The sequence below is a fragment of the Prionailurus viverrinus genome, unplaced genomic scaffold (genome assembly GCF_022837055.1).
Source record: "Prionailurus viverrinus isolate Anna unplaced genomic scaffold, UM_Priviv_1.0 scaffold_76, whole genome shotgun sequence".
Taxonomy (NCBI): domain Eukaryota; kingdom Metazoa; phylum Chordata; class Mammalia; order Carnivora; family Felidae; genus Prionailurus; species Prionailurus viverrinus.
Window position 1 is genome coordinate 271,834 of NW_025927638.1, and position 21,064 is coordinate 292,897.

Here is a 21,064-nt window from a genome sequence, read left to right on the forward strand (position 1 = left end):
CAGCAAGAGTTTCAAGACCGCTTTCTTGGGGAAGGAATACTCGTTTCCTCAAATATTGCTGGGACCACTGGATATCCACCTGGCCATTCCTCACAGAAGATACAAAATTAACTCCAATTTATCCCCCAAATTAACTAAAAATAGACCTAAAGGTAAGCGTTAAAACTCTATAAAATTCCTAGAAGGAAATCTAGGAGTAAATTTTCTTGACTTTGGCTTAGAGAAAACCTTATAAAATAAAATGCCAACAGAGAAGGGATGACAGAAGGAAAACATAAATTGGACTTCACCAAATTGAAAACTTTCTTTCTTTGAAGTAAAAAAAAAAAAAGGGGGGGGGGGGCGCCTGGGTGGCTCAGTCGGTTAAGCGTCCGACTTCAACTCAGGTCACGATGTCGCAGTCCGCGTCGGGCTCTGGGCTGATGGCTAGGAGCCTGGAGCCTGCTTCAGATTCTGTGTCTTCCTCTCTCTCTGCCCCTCCCCTGTTCATGCTCTGTCTCTCTTTGTCTCAACAATAAATAAACGTTACAAAAAATTTAAAGTTAAGAAAAAGAAAGAAAAAAAAAAAGGAACAGAATGAGAGAACGTTTGAAATCACATATCTCCGGAACAACTTGCTTCTCCATATGTAAGAAATGTTTACAAGTCAATAATGAAAAGAGAACCTAACTTTCACTTATTTCTTTAACCCAACTTTCAAAAAATGGGCAAAGGATCTGAATAGACAGGCTTCCAAAGAAAATATACAAATGGCCAATAATCACATGAAAAGATACTCAATATTATTGGCCATCAGGGAAATGCAAAGTCAAACCACAGTGAAATACCCCTTCATAGTATGATGGCTAAATTTGAAAAGGCAGAGATTAAGTGTTAGCAAGGATGTGAAAAAGTTGGAACCACCCGTCAAATACTGCTGGTAGAAGTAAAAATGGTGTGGTCTCTTTGGAAAACAGGATGGCCCTTCTCAATATGCTAAATATAGTGTCACCATATGAGTCAGCAATTTATTCCTAGTTTTATACCCAAGAGAAATGAACACCAATGCCTACCAGAATTGATACATGAATGTCCATAATCTCATTTTTCATAATAGCTCAAAGGTGTTAACAACTCAAATGTTCATCAGCTGACAAATGGAAAAATAAAAATGTATATCCATAAAATAGTGTGTCATTTGGCAACAAAAAGGAATGAAATACCAATCATGCTACAGCATAGATAAACCTTGAAAAGTAGTACACGAAGTGGAAGAAGGCTGTCAGGAAAGGTCACATACTGTATCATTCAATTCATGTGAAATAGGGTGGGTAGGCAAATGTATAGGATTTACAACTCTGTGAATATACTGAAACCATTGGATTGTAGCCTTACATAGGTGAATTATATGTCATATGAATTTACTAAAGTGGATATATCCTGAAATTTCTTGTAGGATTTAAAGCTTCTCACTTCTTACATGATCCCATGCCATAAATATGTTGGGAATAATACTAGGTGTTGTGACCATTCCACAGGTATAACAATAGAACCTATCGAGTGGATACTATTAATTGGGAGGAGACTCCCAGAAGTACGTTTAAGAAATCAGGTGGTGAGGAAATCACCTTTGTAGACTACCAGAAGGAGGTAGGAAATCTCCTGTCTTTCAATGTATTTAAATCTCATTTTGTTCTTATTATGTAGTCAAATATACGTCTCATAAAAATACATGTGCAATATAGAGTCCTGTATGTTAGATTCTAATAATATAACGTCATCTATTAACCTATAACATATATATAATCTATTATAAAATTTCTCCTTAGTGGTATTGTAACTTGACAGATCTATTATCGATGCATTCGAGTGCCTCATATATAGGGTAATGTCACATGATTAGAATGGCTCCAATATGGCCTCTCCCGTGGGCCTAAGAGGAGGCCATGGTAGTTTGAAACATGTTGATGGAACATTGGGTAGAAAATATGGCAAGACTTCATATGTGAACACTTTCCTTATATAGAAGTTTGAGCCCTATAGAATTTGGTTTGAAAAGAAGAAACAAATGACCAATTACCACCTGGAAAGATGTCAGCTGTGTGTGGAATCGCAGAACTCATGGATTCCTCAATCTCTGTTCAGAAAAACCTAAGTAAACTTAGCTTGGTGCACAAAGATACACTAGTTGACGAGATTAGTTTTCTAGCTTTGGCAGATGAGAGAAAGGAATTACAGATATCTGTAGCAAATGGAAAGAACTCATAAATATTTTTTTAAAAAAACAGCTTGTATTTTTATACTGGAATCCAAACCATGGCTACTTGGAACCACTAAGGCTACACAGCCTTCTGGCATCCCTTCAAGGGGATGGTGCTATTACATTATCCTCACTTGTGCTTCATACTTAGTTCTTGTTCATTCAGTCCAAAAAAGCACTTAATGAGTGCCCATTACACATCTTGGGTATACATTGGTAAGACTACTGATTTGTCTGTTCTTAAGGAACTTGCATCCTTACAGCAGGAAGAGATACGGCAGACAAGACTGTTCTAAGGGTTATGAGGGATATATCCACATAATGAACACAGAGGTATTATGGACGGTGTCTGGTGGTTCAGGGTAGGTGGTCATGGAAAGCTCTGAGAAGCTGGTATGTGAAGGTCTGAAAGGAGCAAGCTGTGTGCAAATGAGGGAGAAGAGAAAAGACCCCACTTTCCAGATGGGCGAGATGTATCCAGATCCCAAACAAGGCTAGATTATTCTGTGAAGAAGTGCACATGGTTGCGGGGAGGACATCCTTGGGTTGTAGGGTATGAAATCAGAGGATGAAGTGGGGGCCACGTTGTATAAAGTTCTGTCCACTGAGACAAATGAGATATTGTCAGATGTTATACAGATGGATGAAGTGATACGTTTTATTTTACAGATATGTGTCTAATTACAAGGAACGGGCTGTATGTGGGTAAAAAGGGAGGCAGAGACATCAGTGAGGAGGTGGCTAAGTCACTTTAGGTCAATGATAATGGTGGCCGGGATTAGGGTGGGAGAGGTAGGAAGTGAGTGGATGCCAGAGTTATTTACTACAATGGGGGAGTCGGTGTGAGAAGATTAGGGACTTTGGGGTTGACTTAGGCTCTGATGGAGGTGGTAGATGGAGATACCAGGCTGATATTTGCTTGTTCATTCTCCAAATTGACCTCAAATGTCCTTGACTGAGAAGAACCGTGCTGGGTATCCAGAGTACATCCGCCCCACCCCCACACCAACCTGCAACCTCAGGCCTCTGTGGGGTCCCCCTGTTCTGTTGTGCTCTTGCATTTCATAGCGTCTATCCCAATTCGGAATTCTGTATTTGAGTGGTTATTTTATGAATCTCTCCCCTCTCTGTAGACAGAGTTCTACCAGGGCATGACAATGTTGGTTTTGCTCCTTGTAAATACCTCTTCTGTCTGATACCATGACTAGCACATAGAAGTTCAAATATATATAGGTTGTAGTAAATTCACACATGCTGGCATCACAGAGCAGTGGGTTTGGGGATAATTAGACGATTTGTCACATGAAGACAAACTACCTTCTTGGCACGAGTTGATAGGCAGGAGCCTTGGATGTAAAAGAAACCTAAGACTGTGGTTTCAGCAGGTTTAATTGAGAAAAAACACCAGATGGGCTGAAATATTTGAAACGATTTGGGTCGTCTTGGGATGCCCTGGTGGGAACTCAGTCTAATGACAGATGGCAATTTAGTTGTCCTGTTGTCATGATCTCTAGAAAAATCCTGGAATCGATCGATGAGCCCTTAGAAGGAAAGTACCATCCTGGCCTTCAAGAAAGATTTCATAATGCTGTAAAGAAGGACCACAGAACTCCTGTTTAGATGCAGAAGTTGATGTTGGAGGAGGAGATCCTTCTAGGATGTTGCATGGCAGCTATGGGAAATAAGAGGCGTGTTTCCCAAAGTTTTTGACAGGAAGAATAGCTCGTCCAAAGGTTTTGATAGATGAGGCCCTAAAAGGATGCCATGATTCTACACACATGTAGACACCTGCACAAGCTTGGGCCTGAAGACTCTAGAACCAGGAAAATGGGGGTGAATCCCAGCTGTCTTTCAAATAACTAAAGACTACTCTAAGGGTGAAAAAAAACCTGTTAGCGTCACGTGTGGCTGTGGCCGTGGAGCGTCCCCCTACAGGGTTATCGGAGTGTGCCGGCAGCCGCCAGCCCCACGCTGGCTCAGGAAAGCACCCCTCTGCCCTTCTCACAGCCTCAGGCAGCTTTAGGGTCTCAGAGCTGGTGGCCATGACTGTCTTGTCCCAGGGGAGCAACTACCAGACCCGCCCCCTGCACAGGGGGCCCAGGCCGTGTCGTGTCGCCAGTGCAGGGGGCTCACGACCACTGGGCCTGCTTTCGGCTGTTCGGGCCCCTTGGTGCGACTCAGCTCCGCTGGGCCCTCAGCCTCACCCTCCCCGGCTGGGCACGTCTGGCCACATCCAGCCCTGTGGCTCCTCCCCGGGTATATGCCCTTTCCTGGCAATGGCACATCTCCCACCCACAAAGAGGGACGCACCTATTTCCAGTCGGCGTGGCCCAGTCCACCCCTCCCCGACTCACGCCGCTACACTGGACGTGGCTCCCCGTGCCAGCACCGCACTGGGGCCAGCTAGCTGCCCCTTCCTGGTCTTTTGTGGCCCCAGCCCGTGAGCAGAGATCGGCTGACCTCCGATCCAGGGGACCTTCCTGTGTGCCTCAGTCTCTGGCCCCTTCTTGTAACGTTAGACAATGCCTCCTTCTGAAGACATCTCGTAGAAACGACAAGATCCAAAAGCCATGTGAAGGCAGAGGTCCTCAGACACCCCGGCTTCCACGAACCGCGATCGGGAAACCAACTGGAAGCGTCAGCTTGGCCCCTGGGCTGCAGCCTGGGCGTCATGGGAACGGGCAGCTGAGGGCTGGCCCTCAGAGGGACCACCAGCCTTGGTTCTCAGAGGAACCCTTAGCCGAGCCCCTGAGGGACCATTCCTAGCTGGACTAGTCCTCAGGGGATGCGTCAGCAGTACTGCTGGTCCCTGGGGGAGTTTGAGGGCCCAATGGGGGGACTAATTTCCCTTGATGCCTCCTGGGGCCCTCCCGTGGCGCCGATGGGAACAGTGGGCCCAGAGTGGAGGGAGCGACGGTACCCGTAGCGGTCAGTGGACAGGCTGCTTCTGGTCTCCAGGGAACTCCTGAGGGTGAGAGAAGTGAGACAGGGTTACCGGTGACCCCCGACACACAACAAATGCTCCCGGGGGCCGTGCCGGCTCAGGCCACACTGGGTGGTCCCAGGACAGGTCCTGGGGTGGGTGAGCAGCCCCGGGAAGGGTTTGGTGCCCACATGCAAGAAACCATGTGCTTTGTCGCCCTCTGTCTCTCTCCCACAGCCCCGCTCAGAGAGCTCAGTTACAAAGCATCTTTAGCAGCATCAAGTCCAGCTGCTCTCTGTTCGCTGGGGAAGCCAAGGCCCGAGGTCCCCCAGGGAGTCTCCCAGGCCGAGGCTCTTTGTAGTCAGAGACCCAACTGGGGCCTTGGCCTGCTAGTGTGCAGCTCTGCTCATGGCCCCCCCCCCACCCCCGCCACTGACAAACCCTTGCCACGCAGAAGCTGGCCCCTGCGTCTGCACCCTCATCTCATCCTACCCCTTTTTACAGAAGTCGCTTGTTCAGGATTCTCAGCCGGCGAGCAGAGCCAGATTTGACCCCAGGTCCTGCTGTGAACACTGCCCAAGGCCACAATACACTCCTTGCCCCCGTGGACACACCTCCAACCAACCTGCCTCCTTGCTTGTTCCTGCAACATGTTCCTGCCCCAGGGCCTTTGCACTTGTTCCCTTTACTTAGGATGCTCAGTCCCCATCACTCACTTGCCAGAGAGGCCTTTCCTTGGTGTCTATAGTGGCCCCAGCCCCTTATGCTCTCCACTCATCACTCAGTTTTATTTCTTTCAGAGCCCTAGGTAAAAAGGGCTAAGCCATTTATCTGTGTGCTTGTTCACTGCCTTTTGGGTGTCCCTCCCCAAAGGCAGGGCCTTGTGTGCCCTGGACATTTTTGGCTCCACTAAGGGCAGGTGGGTGCAGTCAGATGAGAGGAGGGGGCCCTGCCTGAGGTCCCACAGCAACCTGCAAGGCAGCCTCTTAGCCCCCATTGTGGGTGAGGAAACTGAGGCTCAGAGGGGTTAGCACCATGCACAGAGTCTAACAGCTCTGAGAGGCTGGGCTGGGATTGGGACTCAGGTCTGTCCGGCCTGGGACCACTGTGTTCTGTCCCCAAAGAGGCCTCCCGGCCGAGTCCTTGCAGACCACAGGCCAGGCCTACGATCTCCATGCCCAGAGCCCAGAGGCCCGGCAAAGAGACTTGATGTCCAGCTTTGGATCTGGCCCCAGAGACAGCCCAACCTGAGGTCAGGGCCCGTTCCACCCTTGACTCACCATGGATTTGGTACAAGTCCCTTCACCCCTCTGTGCCTCAGTTTCCACATTTGCAAAAGGATGGTAAGTAACAGTAAGTCACTCACAGGGGGAAGTAATGGATGTGAAATGACTGTGGAGAAAGAAACAGGAGCCTCTGTTTGCTACGCACGGTGGCATGGCCAGTGTCTGAGGCCTTTGGGGTCTTAGGGTGTGCCTGTCACTACTCGGTGGCCTGGCTCCCCCTGCCCTGTCCCTGCCTTTCCAGGCAGCGGCTGCTATGACAGCCGACACAGCCGTGGAGGCACTGTCCCTGGACTCCACCTCTCCTCCCACGCCAGGCCGCCTTTCCTCATGGGACACCACCTCTCCCCACTGGGGTCCCCTGCACACCTCTCCCCCACCCAATGTCTCAGAAGCCCAGGTCCCCTGCTTCCCGTGGGCCTGTGCTTGGTGCTTGGGCTTTGCCATTCTGAGCCAATGCTGGGTGCTTACCACGGGTCATCCGAACTTCGGCCTCGGTTTACCTACTTGTCCTTACCACAGCCTTGATGGAAACTCTCCCTGCTGGAGGCTGACCCCCCGCCCCTTCCACATCCCCACTTCCGGTCCAACGGAAGCATCGCTGGTTTGCTGGGTCCCGTATTCAGCAGATTAGCTTCCCCAGAACCAAGCCCTGCCCCAGGCTCCGCCTCCTTCTCCATCCCTGGCTGAAGAGGCCAAGGACAAGCTTCCCTCCCCCCTGGAGACAGAGCCGCCCCAGGGCCTTGCACTGTGCCTGTGTCAACAGCGCCTTGCCAGAGCCCAACGAGAAAAGGGGACGTAAAGGACGGTGTCAGGATGCCACCCCGTCACTGTCCCAGACTGTTTGCTGTCCTGTGCCTGCCCCAGTGAGCGATGGCTTTTCTGGGTGGGAGAGAGGGTGGGGCTGGCGAGGCAGGCCTCACCTCCCTGCCACGCCAGGACCCTCACTGGCAGAGGCCAGCAATTCCTGCCTTTGGGAAGCCCCTAGTCCAGACAAGGGGACCCGGCCCTCAACGCCTGTCGCCCAGTGACTGGCCTCTCCAGTCAGGTGAGGAGATACCAGTACGAGAGCCCCCTAGTGCCAGGTGCATTTCTCATCTAACCCTTGCATAAACCTCATGAGGCACAAGGAATTTACAAACGCTACCAGTGCAGCTCAGAGGCACTCTATACCCGGAACACCACTCCACCCCCTGCCTCTTTATCCCGCAGCAAACTCCTATTCACCCTGCAAAACTTTGCTCAAATGTCAACTCCTTGGTGCAGCCTTCTTTGCCCACCCTGACCCCCCACGCAGACTACCGTCTCCCGTCCTTCCTCCTTTCCCCTCTCCCTCCTTCCCTCCCTTCCTTCTCTCTCCCACTCCCCCAATGACCATGAGTATATTTTGAGCAGTTCCTGTGTGCTACGAGGGAGGCGTTGCGGTTAACACTTTATGGCGATCAACTCATTCAGTCTTCGCCGGAGCCCAGGAGGGAGGTACAGTGACACTCTGCTATATTGTGACACACGGGTCCAAGATGTTGAAGGGTGCATGAGATTTTCCAAGCAGATAGTACTGTCACTGATGTATGCATGTGAAGATGGGGACTGTCTGTTGAGCACCACCTGCCCCCACAGGACTGAGGGGCCCTAATAGCCATGCAGGGCTGACCTGGCCTGCCGTGGCCCAACCCTAAACCCTGTGGCGGGTGGTGACCTCTGCTTGGGCTCTCCACTACTCCCCACCCTCTCTGCCTATCCCTGGGGTCCCCTCGGTGGCCTGAGCCCCTTGGCGGTTCCCTTCCTGCTGTCTCACTGACCCTCCATCAGCCCAGTGAGGACTGGCTCTAGGAGGAGAACCAGCCTCTGCCATGCACCCTGCTGGGTCCATGCAGCTTTGGAGTCACAGATGGAGGCCCGTTCCGCTCACCACTGTCTGCTGCTCAGCCCAGCGGTCAACAGGAAAGGTTTGGGCCCGCGCAGGACAGGCCAAGGTTGAGGGTGCTCGGAGAACACGAGAGACCGCCTGGCTGAGCATACTGAGCATACCTGGCTTTGGAACCAACCACCTGAGCTCACACCCCAGTCCAACCTTGGGGGCGACAGAAACTCGAAGCCTCGACCTCCTCCTCCGGTGATAATAAGAGCTCCACCTCACACGGATGATGCGAGATGAGGTGGTCAGCACAGAGCCCGATGCAGGGCTTAAACCTATGAACCGTGAGATCATGACCTGAGCCGAATCTGGATGCTTAACTGACCGAGCCACCCAGCCACCCTATTGGTTTATACATTTAAAGCACTTAAGACAATGCCAGATACAGAATCAGCATTCCATAAATGCCAGCTATCATTAGTATAGATAGGATTCAAAAGATTTGCGTATTACTCAATATATCTTATGTTATATAACATACGATATATAATATATTAATGCCTCACACCAACAGTATAGAAGTGAAATATTAATGTGTTACATTAACATTGATTCTACATTAGTAGATATTTGTGTTATTCACATATATAAAATCCTCATTTTATATGCAGGGAAACTGAGAGGTGGTTTCTTCAATGCCACCAGTCCTACGTGAGGACTGGTGCTGCTGTACCTCCCCCTGCTCAGGGGCCCCAGGATCTTTGGGGGACCCTGGACCAGGTTCATGGACACAGGGCTCTCAGTCAGCCAGGCAGGGCTCCAGCTCCTCTTCTGGTCTCCAGTTCTAGCTCAGGGCATAAATAGCCCATTCCGGCCACCCTGGACAAGGAAGACCGCCCCGGGACAGTCCTTCCACTGAATCCCCCACCCCCAGCCCTCCTTTATGGGGCTCCTGGGGAGGCCACTTCCTTTTCCTTCAGAATTAACTGGATGCTCCAGTCTCCCCTGGCACAGCTTCTAAACAGCACCCAACTATTTACACAAAGTTCAGGAACAGGAAAAACTCCTCTGTGTGTTGTAAGAAGTCAGGGGAGGGCTCCCCTGGGGGATGGGCCAAGACTGGCAGGGCCCCAGGGGGGCCCCAGGGGGCTTGATCATGAGTGGGGTTCTAGAGGGGGCCTGGGTCATCTTGGTTTTGGGGCCTTGGTGCTGATTACATGAGTGTGTTGTTTGTGACAATGCAATAAGCTGTACACTGTATTTTAATAAAAGTTTACGTGAAAACAAACTGCCTGGTTCAGTCCCAGCCCGGGGCAGCAGGAAAAACCTTGGGCCGCTTGCAGCTGGATGCCATCCCCTTCAGTCACCCTGCAGCAGCTCTGTGGCCCTGGGAAAACTCCTTCCCCTCTCTGGCCTCAGTTTCCCTCTGCTGAATGAGGAAGTGGTCAGTGTGTCTATTCTTGGCTGTACAGCAGGAACGGAGCCTCTGAGAAACACTGATGTACGGATGCCTGGGCCCTAAGACGGACCAATTAAGTCATATAGCCTCTGGGGGTGTGTTTCTGCACCTTTGCTTTGTTCTAATTCTTTCCTTTGAAAAAACCATAGCTTCACAGGAAGCTGTAAAATACAACGTCCTGGGAGGTCCCATGAACCCCCATCCCCAGCCTTCTCTAGCCATAACCCGTTGTGCAACTGCAGACACCATCCAGACCAGGAAACTGACCTAGGTAAATCCGCCGAGGTTATTCCGACTTCACCAGACGAGCACATGGGTGTGCGTGCATGTGGGTCTCCATGTAATTTTACACCCGGGTCGCTTGCGGTAGTCCCCCGCCCGCCGTGATCAATCACACAACTGTTCTATCACCAGGCTCTCGGTGCTACCCCCCCAGAACCACGCCCACCTGTCCTCCGCAGTCCCTCCCCGCCAACAGCCACCAATCTGTCCCCGGGCTCCACCATTTTGCCCTTTCAGGAATGCTATACAAACGAAACCGTAGACTTTCACTCAGTGTCCCTGGAAGTTCATCATTACTTCCTGCCTCTTGACGGCTGCGGAATACGTGCCCCTCGGCACAGATGCACCAGTTTAGTATCCATTCGCCCCCCGAAGGGCATCTGGGCACCTTCCAGTTTGGGGGCTGTTCTGAATAGAACCACGATGACCATTCGGATACAGGATGTTGTGTGACCATAAGTCTTCATTTCTCTGGAATAAATGCCCAAGAGTGCAATAGCTAGGTCATACGAGAAGCGTGCATTTACTCTGAAAGGAAACCGCCAAACTGTCTTCCGGAGCAGCTGGACCGTCTCACATCCCCAACAGGGAGGCAGCAGCCGTCCGGTTTCTCCACATCCCTGCCAGCGTCTCATGCTGCTACTATTTTTTTTTTTTTTTTTTTTTACATCAGCCACTCTCATAGCTACGGGGCGAGAGCTCACTGTGGTTTTGGGGTGCATCTCACTGATGGCCCATGTTGTTGACCATTATCGTTACGTGTGTTTACCTGCCAGCCGCGTATCTTCTTTGGTGAAATGTCTGTTTGTGTGCACCTTCATTTTTAAAAGCTCCCCGGATGGGTTCGATGTGCAACCAGCTAATCCCCTAGGAGCTTCCGAACTTGGGAAGTTCTGTCAGTTTTAAAAAGAACATGGTCGCTGCTGTAAGAATTCTGGGCAGCCTGCGCTTTCTGGAAGGGCTACCTGCAGAGTTCTGTGGTGGGGTCCAGGCTGCTACAGGTGGCTTGGAGTTACTGTATCTCAGGCCAGAGGGGGAAGTTTGTCTGTTCCTGAGAAGGAATGGGGAGAAAACAGAGAGCAGAGACAGAGGGGAGAAGGAGGCTCTGGAGGCCACGTGGCATAGGAGGGGACCCCTCCCCCCCACGGGAGCCTCTACAGGTATTACTGTCTCGTACAGAGCAGTGAGTGGCTAAGTCCATGTCTAGGGCGAGGGCATGACCCAGGAGGGAACTTGAGGCAAGCCAGCTCCAGACTGTCGCAGGCCCCAGAATGGACCTATTTGTGGAGTTTACATCAGTCTCCAAAGGGGTGGGGAAGGCCGTACCCCTCCAGTTATAGGGCCCACTCCCTCTCATTAAATAAGCAATAAATGCCCACTGCACCAACTGTAGAAATAACAGCAGAGCACAACAAGGAAATAAAATCATCCGCCGTCCCAGCTCTCTAGGGACTAACCAGTGTAACTATTTGAGGGTACTTTCGGGCTGGGCCTTTCTCTAAATGTGTGCCTGTGACTGGGCATATATATGTTTTTTGGTTACACAGAAATACATTCTGTTCTATAAAATACATCCACCCTCTCACCCCACACTTGTCTCAAGCATGTTTTTAGGTCTTCAAACATCCCTCCACGTCACCCCTTTGGAAGCTGCCTGGAACCCCTGTGGGTTCCTCATCGCCCCAGGTGGGCGCTGGACTTAGGTCCATCTCTCCTCTCCTGGTAAACAAAGCTGTGGGACCGTCCCATCAATGCGGCCTCTGTGCAAAGGTTGGGATATTCTTCTAGGACCCATTCCTGGAATTTCTGGGTCACAGGGTGGGAGTGTTTTGATGTCTCTGGGTACACACAGACGCTGACCCAAGAGGTTGGGCCAACACACCTCTGGTGGCAGTGATGGTGAGTGTTTGGCCATCTCAGGGCTCCAGAAGTTTCTCTGTTGGGGCAGAGATGAGCTCAAGGTGCTGGGTGGCACTGTGCCCCACGCAGAATGCCCTTACTCGACGCCAGGTCCACAGGAATCAGCCGTGAGACATGCCGCAGAGGCTGTGTGACCAATGGTGCACCAGGTTTGTGCTTCTGACCCCTCCACTGGCTGTCGGGGAGAAAGTAGCTAACAGCCAGGGCCAGGTCTGGGGCTCGCCCCTCACCACTGGCCTCCAGAGTCAGTAAGCAGGGTGCCTCTCTGGGGGCATGGAAGCAGAGACACAGAGAAGGTGCCCTTATCCCTCAGGCATGAGGCTTTTTGCCCACCGGCTGGGGTTCCCAGTTCTGGTCTCACAAGCGAAATGACCCTGCCCCAGTCTCTGCTTCCTCATCTATGAAACGGGGCTGATCTTCCCACCTCAGAGGCCGTTAATGAGGCTCCTGGGAGCTTACAGACTGGAGGTGCCTTGTAAACAGATGGATGTGAAGCGTTGCCATGCTGGCTCATGCCCGGGCTGTCCCGCCCAGTCCCCCAAACCCCACCTGGGGCCTCCCTATGAAAAGGCCACAGAGGGCTCCTGCCCGCCCACCCTCTGCCTTCCTGTCCTGGCTCTGGGCCCCAGACAGCCCTGCCTGTCAGCCTGAGGCCCCACCGCCCAGCAGCACAGTGAGACGATTATCTCCAGGCTGGCCTCTGTGCCCTTCTGTCCTGCCAGGCAGTTCTGCCCAGGAGCTCAGCCTGAGTCTGGAAAACTCCCTGCTGGCGGTGGGATGGGGGTGGGATGTGTCTCTTTGCAACGCCCCCTGGGCAGAGGTGTGGAGAGGGAGATCAGGGTGGCCAAGCAGGGGCCCTGGGTGAGACCCCAGGGCATCTAGTCCCTCTCTAGGCCTCAGTTTCCCTGCCTGCACCATGAGGGTGTTTGTCTAAAGAAGTGGTTCTTCACTCTGTGTGTGTGTGTGGGGGGGGGGGGGTGCGTCAGGCCATCTGGGGACAGTGATTCATTCATCCCACTTAGTAACCATGCAGTCCCCACTTTGGGCCAGGCTCTCTAAGAGCTTAGGACTGACTCACATCACCCTCACAGCCAGCCTGCGATGTGGGATGTCCTTATCTCCACTTCACAGATGAGAAAACAGAGGCTCCAGGATGTGATCAGGGGGCATTATTCTGAGCACAGGACGATACGGAGTGAATAAGACAGACCCATCACTGTCCGTGTGGACGGAGGGGGCACACAAGAAAAGTAGATAAGGATATGTGCGCAGACAAGGCCGCTTGGACCAGTACAGAAAGTAGGAGCAGCTGCACGAGACAGGAGAGACACCAGCCAAGAAAAGCCCCTAGGAAGAAGTGACCGGTGGCTCTGAAGGGCGGGGCTCCGTGTAATGGACAAGCAAGGGAAGGGCCTGAGGCGGGAGCCAGCTGTGCATGTTCAAGGTGAGGGTCCCTCTTGTGGCGCACGGGGCCAGGCCAGGCATCTGCTGCAGGAACGAAGCCTGGCTTGGAGAAGGAGGCCCACTGAGCCCCCCAGTACCACCACTCCAGCCCAGCATGGAGCCCAGTTCGGGGCTTGAACTCATGACCCTGTGATCAAGACCTGAGCTGAGATCAAGAGTCGATACTTAATGGCTGAGCCACCCAGGTGCTCCAAGCTTCTCAAGGGCTGTAGAGGGCCCCGAAGCCTTAGTGGGGGTAGGGGGGGTGGTGTCTGGATAAAAGGGGAGCCCTAACCTACACCCTCGGTTCATGGGATGGAGGGGCTGGGGAGGAAAGCAGCTCAGTGTGTGGGGGCTTCTATTTCAGGGGTGGCAAGATGCCATCACAGCTCTGTCCCCCACATGGCTGGTCTCTGCTTGGGACACAGAGCACTCTCTGGGCAGATGGCTACGGCCCAGGCAGAAGGCCTTGGGTGTCCTTGGCCCACGGGGTGGGCTGGTGGCTGCAGCAGTAGCAGGCAGAGTCCTTCTGTGGCTCAGCCAAGTGGGTGGATGGAGGCAGTGTCCCCACTGGAGGGTGAGAGGGGGGGTCCAACCCAGCCCCTGACCTCCCCAGACTCCAACCTACAGAACACCCAGCCAGGCCCTCCCCCAGCTCCCCTCTCTTACCAGCTATTCCCATATGGGGGGGCCCATTTTGGTGATAGCACTGCCACCCACCCAGACCCCCAACGCAGACCCCTGAGTACTATAGTCTGTGACCCCTTTGATGCCTTCCTCTCCCTCCCCGCCCCCTTCCCCTCCCCCCCCCCGGCCTCGGGCTGACCCTCATTAGACACTCCGCTCCATGAGCTGCCTTGGCCTCCCCCTCAGACCACCTCTGGCACTTCCCATAATGCCTGCCCCACCAAGCCCAAGCCTGGCATGGGAGCACCCTCTGGACAGCGCTTTCTGGGTGAAAGAAAGAGAGACAGACAACAAACTTCAGGCTGAAGGAGACAACGTGGGACATCCTTCTCTCACCTGACAAACACCGAGAGCTGTTCTGCGTCAGGCTCTGGCCTGTCACTAAGGCCTGGCTCAAGTGCCACCTCCTGGGCATAGCTCCCCAGGGTCTCTGGTCCCTCAGTCAGTACAGAGATAGTTGCAGAACACAAAAAGGAGGGGGGTGTGGCTGGAGGGAGCAAGTAGGGGGAGGCTGGAAGGCTCCTAAGGGCCTGGCCCGGAGATCCTATGACCCGATATGTGTGCAATGTCAGTGAGACAGATGTGGCCCTAGGAGAGGGGGTGAGCAACCCTGCTGTCCCCAAGCCAGAGTCCACACCCTGGCTTTCCACTGATGGGCTAGGTGACCCTGGGGGAGAGCTCTGTCCTGTCAGGGCTCATGTCCCTGTCTGGGGCTGCCTGGTAAGGATACCTGAGGCCTGATGACAGGCTAAGCGCGTGTCTACAGAGGCAAAGCCATACACACAGCGTGGCTGGGGAAGGCTGCTGGAGGGGAGGACGCCCTGTGTGTCTGGCCCGTGCAACACCCACCCTGCCCGTGGAGCTCTGGGGTTGGCAGATCCTCACCCCTAGGCTCCAGGAGGAAGCAGCAGCCCTGAGAACAGGAGGGGGAACCCACACTTGGTCCAGGGAACACATCAGCTGAGCGCAGGACCCGGACCCGGACTACCCAGGCCCGAATCCCCTTCAGCCCACAGGGCCCTTGAGGCTAGCTACGTGCCTCCTGGAGCCTCGAGCTCTTCATCTAAGGAAGAGCCTCCAGACCCTGCTCTGCCTCTCTGGTGGCTCTGAGCCTCATAGGTACCTCCTAGTGAGCGCTCTCTAACCTGGGAAACGCCATGGACGAATCTCGGGCCCTGTACATTCCGGCTGCAGAAACCCAGGCCATCTGAGGGCCTCACCCTTGCTGAGAAATTGCTCTCCCCTGAGAACCCTTTTGTGCCGCCAGAAGTCATCTCTGTGAGTCCTCACTCTGGCCTCAGGGGCTCGGGAATGGCCCATTTACAGATGCAGGGCAGGCCTGCCCCACAGCCCTCACTCTGCCTCTCCCCCAGGCTGCTCCCCTCCAGGGAGACAAGGCACAGACAGGATTTCCCCCTCCCTGAGGTGCTGGTTAAAAAGGGTGTGAGGTCGATATGAAACACAATTTTTTTTTTTTTTTTGGAAATATACGGTGCCCCAGGTATAAAAAAAAAAGTGTGTTTTTTTTTTTTCTTTAAATACATACTACTGGGAAAAAGAGCAAAGATGAAACGGTAAGAAAAATGATTTCTTGTTTATATGTCCCAGCTTGGCTAAGAAGGATGGAGGTGCGGCAGCCTGGGGTGGGAGGTCAGCTGGTCCCGGGCATCGACATGGGGGTGGGGGGCGGTCCGGAGAATTTATGTAGATACACCCAGGGGTAAACCCTGTCCTCCCATCCGTAGAGCCCCTGGCACTCAGGGTCAGTGAGTCCAGGCTCTGTGCTGGGGCCAGAGGCCGGCCACCTGGGTGAAGGGGGCATCCTTGTGTGTACCTGTGGCTTTGGCAGCTGTGTGCATATGCCCACTACCCAGCTGAGGCTGCCAGCTTGGACTATGTTGCCCTCTGCTTCCAAATATACTCAGTGGGCTGTCTGTAGCCTCGGTTTACTGCCCCGCCCCCACAAACACACACAAGTGAATCCTTCCCCTACATGGTCAGGTGGGGCTGACCCCACCCGCCCAGCTCCAGAGGCAGCCAAGTGACAGAAGCTAGCTGACTGGCATACAGCCTTCCCTAGGCCATGGAGGTGGTTTTGGGAGTGGCCATGAGCCCCAGGGCTGACCAGTGAGATGGGAGACCAGAACTCCCACAGGGGAACATGACCCCAGGGGCAGACAAACAGGGTCGCAGAGTATTAGAGCCCCTGGAACCAGCCACACTGAAGCAGACCCCTGGGCTGTGCCCGGATAGTAACCATTCAAATCTCTTCTGACTCGAGTTTCTGTCCTTTGCCACTCAAGGGCTCCTGGGTTAAGTATGCTCCCCAGCCCCGGCCTGGCTTCCTTCCCTTCCCAGATGTCCATGTTTCTTAAGCCCCAGTGTGTCCCAAAGCTTCTTTCTGTGTGGTGAGAATCCAGAGAAGGCAGGGGACGAGAACAGTATTTTAGGTCACAGATCCACCATGTGCTTTATTACCTCACTGAATCCCGACGGCTACCCTGCAAAGCTGGAATTATTGGCCCCACTTGACAGAAAAGGAAACTGAGCTTCAGAGAGGTTAAGCATCTGTCCCAAGCCCCACTGCCACCAGGTGACAGATACGGGGCTCCATCTGAGCAACTTCTTGGAGGGTGGCTGGGCCCTGTGGCAGGGGGTGATATTGGAAAAGCCCTCGAGAATGCCAACACAGTGCCCCCTCCCAGCTCTGCTGTCCCCCCACCCCCCGCCCCAGTCTCAGGGAGCTCCTCTGAGGCAGCCTGATCACCCAGCAGCCCTGGAGATTGTCGGGGACTGAAGCTGACCCAGGATGGGGGATTGAGGGACTTGGAAGGTGCCTGCAGCCATCTGGGTGACAACAGAGTGAAGCCGAGTGTTTCTCTCTTGTTCGATAATGAGAGCAAATGTGAGGAAGGCTCTCTGTGTTATCGCAGGGCCCAGCAAGCGTGGCAAGACACAGGCTGTGATTTTCAGTGAGGGCTGTGGTGATTAAAAATGCATCACTTCCCTTATTAACCATTCCAAACAGATGCCGGGACCGTCTTGACGAGGAATGGAACCGCCGAAACGAATAAAACATCTTGCAATTAGCCACACTCAGACGGGCTGCCCGCTAAGCTTTGAGGCTGCTCCAGTGGGACCCTGTCACAATTGGATGATTTGTCGCTCTGACGACAGGCCAATGCACCAGTGTCCAACAAGGTCAGGCGTGACCGGAGACTGGGAGACTTGGGGCATCTCCAGCCCAGGCCTCGTGTCCCCAGCTCATCCCCAGAAGGTCAGGTGGACGAGAGTGGGAGGCCAGAGTCCTCCATCTGGGGTCTGTCCAGGGAGCCCAGCCCCCAAGATCCCAGGTGGATCGGGCCCTGAGCCCACACCACACTCGGTCTGGCTTCAGCCCCACTGTCCCCAGCCTCACCAGTCTTGTCCTGGCTCTCCCTCAACCCATGACAAGTCAATTTGCCAAAATCCCATTCACTGAATAGTCAATTTGCAGGATGACAGGCTCATCAAAAACACTCGATTCCCTTAACCTTTTTGTGTTAGTTGGCCGGGTTACGTTTTTGCTTTCAAATGGCATTTGAACGAAGGTTTGATTTGTGTCTCCCTGAGAATGGGCACAGAAGGACAGAGGGGACAGAGAAAGAATGAGGTGGCTGTATTATCACCCACACAGGTGGCACTGGGTGGAGGCTGAGCGGGAGGGAGTGGACGGTCCACAGGCACAGGGGAGCAGACAGGCCCACTTGGGGGAGCCTCTAGGTGGGGCCGGGCCCAGGCTTTGGGAGGGTGGGGTGCTTTGGGGTTAGGGTCTCTAGGGAGAGCTCCAGACTCTCAACCTTCTTGCCAGGGCTGACCAGGCACCGGCTGGCAGCAAAAGGGGCCTATGTTGTCTTTCTGGGGTAGGGAAGGAAGCAGGTCCCCATGCCCCTGGCTGTGGAGAGGTCAAGGGGTCTCACCTGTCAGGGAGGGGAGGGCGACAGAGGTCAGTGACCACACAGGCTTCTCCTGGAAGGACCAAGACAGGGGGTTGCTGGTCTTCCTGTCTCGTAGTAGCCCATCAGACCTAGCACCGGTCCTCAGCCCTTTTAAAAAGTCAAACCTGTTATTTTGAGACCCCTGTAGATTCACTGGTAGTTGCTGAAAGTAATAGAGAGAAATCCTACGTGTAGAGGACAATATCACCACCAGGATACTGACGTTGTACCGTCCATCATCCTAGATTTCCCGTTTTACTCCTACTCATGTGCATGCGTCTGCATGTGTGTGTGTGCCCATGTGTGCACGTGTGCGTTTGGTTCCATGTCCTCCCATCGCACGTGCAGGTTCACATACCCACCCTCCCAGTCAAAACACGCAACCGTTCCATTACCAGGAGCCCTCGTCCACCCCTCTCTTTTACAACCCAAACCTTCTGCGACCCCCTTCTCTGTTCTGAAACAGAGCTCACAAATAACGGATCTATCTACATGCATATTTTAAAACAAAAGTCAACAGAATGCCCTCACTGTAACAACACAGAAAAGGAGCAAAGTGACCCAGAAGGAAGTGACAGGCATCAGGTGTGATAGCGGTGGGTCTGGCTGTCCCACAGGGCAAATGAGGAAGTCGGCTGCCTGCCTCTCTAGGCAACGGTGGCTCCAACCCAGACGGATGCAGGGGCTTGCCGGCCAGTCGGTGCCACAGGAGATGCTGCCCTCCATGATGGGATCCTTTGAATGGTGACAGCACTTGGCAAAGCTCTGAACATACCAAAGTCTGATCTGCCCTCGACTGTGAGAAGAGCAGTGTGTTCCTGGGAAACTCAATGTATATTAAAATCATATGAAATGCATCTTGTAGCTCGGATGTCAAATGGAGTGAGGTCCCAGGCTCGGTTAATGACGCACGGATTTTCAATCCCGTGAATCTGGGGTTAGACATTCGCAGGTTCTTGGCTGTGCAGGCCTGCCCCACACGGTGCACGGAGCTAGACCTCTGGCCCCTGCCAGCCAGACACCTTTCCTTGAGGCCCCCCTAATGCCTGCTAACATCTCCAATGGCCCCAAGGAGGCAGTGTGGCCCTGCTGAAAGTCCCCACAACTCACTCTCTGTCCCCACACGGACAGTTCCACCCGTATCTGTCTCCCCAGGGGCAGGGGCTGCGGTCCCCCAGGATCCAGCCCAGGCCCGGTGCTGGACAGGTGCTAATAAATGTGCCCAATAGGGCTGATCTGGACAGAGTCAGCCAAGGTGACAATGGTGAAGCTATGATGAACTGGCTCCCCTGAGGCCTGGTGGGTCAGGGCTTCCCATCAGGACACTGCTGCTTCCTTTAAGGGCCCGTTGGTCACCATGTCCTCCAAACTGAGCTTTTAATTGGCTCAAATATGGAACTTCAGAGCAGTGATTGGAAAGGAAACTGCTTTATGCAACTGGCTTGGCAGCTGGGGCATCTCAATAATAAAGCACATACAAGCAAATACACAGAACTTCCCTGAAGGACCCGAAGGAAGCAGACACAGCAGTGTCCCTCTAAGTAGAGGGACAAGGAGGGAGGAATTGATTTTGTACTGTGTACAGACATTTTGAAAAAATGTTTATTTATTTCTGAGACAGAGAGAGAGAGATTCTGTTGAGTGCAAGCCAGGGAGGGGCAGAGAGAGAGAGAGGGAGACACAGAATCCGAAGCAGGGTCCAGACTCTGAGCTGTCAGCACAGGGCCCGACGCGGGGCTCGAACTCACAAACTGTGAGATCATGATCTGAGCCAAGGTCAGACGATCAACCAACTGGGCCACCCAGGCGCTCTTGTGTACAGACAGTTGTGTTCCATGTGGATGAATTATCTCTCAATTATATGAATAAATAATCACCAAAAAAATCAGATCGAAGCAGGTATTACTTGTGTAATTAAAAATTGTTTGAGCACCTACTGTGCGCCAGGCACCCCCAGAGAGCCCATCCCCCTGGAATGCTTATGTTCTAAGGACTGGGTTCTGGATGGAGGGCCCAGAGCCCCCTGAATCTCCCCTCTGTCCTGGGACAGAGACCCCAGTGAAGGCAGTGGAGGCACTGCCAGGTGCCCAGCCAGTCCCACCCCTCCTGAGTCAACGCCAGGGGTCCCCGGAGCTAAGCGGTCCAACAGAAAGTGCGAGGCCTGCATCGCTCAGCCTTTATCAAAGAAAGGGTAGATCAGAACCACAACGAGAGACCACTTCACACCATGAGGATGGCTGTTATGAAAAACCCCAAGCACAAAATAGCAAGTACTGTTGAGGATGCGGAGAAATTGAAACATGTGTGCATTGCTGGAAGGAACGTAAAATGGTGCAGATGCTGTGGAATACAATACACTGGTTCCTCAAAGAATTAAATATACAGGCACCTGGGTGTCTCAGTCGGTTGGGCGTCCGACTTTGGCTCAGGTCACGATCTCGCAGTTCGTGGGATCGAGCCCCGCGTCGGGCTCTGTGCTGACAGCTCAGAGCCTGGAGCCTGCTTCGGATTCTGTGTCTCCCTCTCTCTCTCTGCCCCCCCCACCCCGCCCCGATTCACACGCTGTGTCTCTCTGTCTCTCTCTCAAAAGTAAACACTAAAATTTTTTTTTTATTAATCAAATATAGGGGCGCCCGGGTGGCTCAGTCGGTTAAGCTCAGGTCATGATCTGGGCTCAGGTCATGATCTGGCAGTTTGTGGGATCGAGCCCTGCGTTGGGCTCCACGCTGAGTGGAGAGCTTGCTTGGGATTGTCTCTCTGCCTTCCCCCCCGCCCACCCCGGCTCTCAAAATAAATAACTAAACAATTTTTAAAAACTAAATACAGAATTACCAGATGATGCAGCATTTCCACTTCTGGGTATGTAACCAAAAGGATCAAAAGCAGGGTCTGGAAGAGATGTTGGTACACACATGCTCATGGCAGTGTTATTCACAAGAGCTAAACATGGATGCATCAAGTGTCCACTGATGGGTGAACTAATAAAGAAGATG

At 53.0% G+C, this 21,064-nt stretch overlaps 1 protein-coding gene across 3 annotated transcripts in view; it reads left to right on the plus strand.

The window, feature by feature from the left end:
• LOC125159875 (ankyrin repeat domain-containing protein 26-like) overlaps nt 1–9,526 on the plus strand; it is a 45,991-nt gene extending 36,465 nt beyond the window's left edge. For 2 of the 3 annotated variants that reach the window (XR_007149957.1, XR_007149958.1), the window contains 3 exons: nt 4–152; nt 1,518–1,629; nt 3,754–9,526. The gene's annotated coding sequence lies outside the window, so the exon portion shown is untranslated. The remainder of the gene's footprint in view (nt 1–3; nt 153–1,517; nt 1,630–3,753) is intronic. The other variant, XR_007149956.1, reaches the window with a different exon arrangement.
• The last annotated feature ends 11,538 nt before the right edge of the window (nt 9,527–21,064 follow it).